At 40.2% G+C, this 1559-nt stretch overlaps 1 non-coding gene across 1 annotated transcript; it reads right to left on the bottom strand.

Annotated features, from left to right (window-relative positions):
* Window positions 1–1415: 1415 nt before the first annotated feature.
* On the bottom strand, window positions 1416–1559 carry LOC113903801. The gene has a single exon (XR_003514332.1). It is a non-coding gene; the product is annotated as a small nucleolar RNA SNORA67 (small nucleolar RNA).

The raw sequence follows: 1559 nt of genomic DNA on the forward strand, positions 1-1559 counted from the left end.
TCCACATGCATCCCATTGGCTACAATAATAGGGATGATAACAATGTATGATAATGACAATGACAACAGTTAACATTTATTGAAATATAATCACTAAAACAGGAGTCAGCAAATTTTTCTGTAAAGGGGCAGATGGGAAATAATTTAGATTTTACAAGCCACAATCTTAGTCTCAATTACTCAGCTCTGGTATCATAGTATTAAAGAAGCTATTGTTCAGTCACTAAGTTGTATCCAACTTTTTTCAAATCCCTGGACTGCAGCACTCCAGGCTTCCTTGTCCTTCACTATCTCCTGGGGTTTGCTCAAATTCATGTCTATTGAGTTGGTGGTACCATCCAACCATCTATTTCTCTGCTGCCCCATTCTCTTTCTGCCCTCAATCTTTCCTGGCATCAGGAATCTTTCCCCACCATCCCATTTCACTGGGTGAGCTCTTCACATCAGGTGGCCAAAGTACTGGAGTTCAGCTTCAGCATCAGTCCTTCCAATGAATATTCAGGACTGATTTCCTTTAGGATGGACTGGTTGGATCTCCTTGCTGTCCAAGGGACTCTCAAGAGTCTTCTCCAGCACCACAGTTTGAAAGCACTTTGGACAACACATAATTAAATGAGCATAGCTGTGTTCCAATAAAACTTTGTTTACTTTATAGGTCAGTCAAAACTTTATAGGTCAGGGTTCAGATTTGGCCTGAGGGCTGTAATTTGCTGGCCCCTGGATTGAATAATGGAGGATATTTGAATTAGCTAAGTGTTGTATTTCTTTAACTCCTGCTTTAAAGTCCATTATTCTTTAAAATATTTCTGGGCTCAGACAGTGAAGAATCCGCCTGCACTGCAGGAGACCTGGGTTTGATCCCTGGGTTGGGAAGATCCCCTGGAGAAGTGAATAGCAACTCACTCCAGTATTCTTGCCTAGAGACTTCCATGGACAGAGGAGCCTGGTGGGGTTGCAAAGAGTCAGACATGACCGAGCAACTAACACTTTCAGTATATAAATAAAGATATATTAGATTTATTTTAGTCTTAAAAAATTATCTCCATATCATGCATGTTTGCTAAAGATTTAAAGCAAAATTTTCTGTTTGAACAATAATAATTAGCATCTACTTTTAAAGTAATGGTGTTAATTTTTACTGTATAACCATCATCCCCCAAATGTAATGACTTAAAAAGCAGAGTATCAGTATTTGCTCACAGTTCTGTGGGTCAGTCCTTTGGGTTCGTCTTTGCTCCATGTAGGGTCAGCAGCTCTCAGTTCCCTGGCAGTGTGTAGCTCTCACCTGGAGAAGCTGGATTAGTTGGCATGGCTGGGTCCTCTTTCCATGTACTCTGGGTCCTCTCTCCATGTACTCTTTCATCCTTTTTTTTTTTTTTTTTTTTTTTTTTATTTTATTTATTTATTTTTTTTTATACATGTAGGCAGCCAAAGGCAGGCAAAGGAAATAAACACCCCCTTTTCCTCAGAAGCCTGAGGCGTGCCAGATTTTATTCCAAGTTGCTACTTTCCTGAAGAGGGGCACTAGTAGGCCCCTTGGAAGAGGGAATCAACTTGGAT

The sequence above is a fragment of the Bos indicus x Bos taurus genome, chromosome 13 (genome assembly GCF_003369695.1).
Source record: "Bos indicus x Bos taurus breed Angus x Brahman F1 hybrid chromosome 13, Bos_hybrid_MaternalHap_v2.0, whole genome shotgun sequence".
In the NCBI taxonomy this organism is placed as follows: Eukaryota; Metazoa; Chordata; class Mammalia; order Artiodactyla; family Bovidae; genus Bos; species Bos indicus x Bos taurus.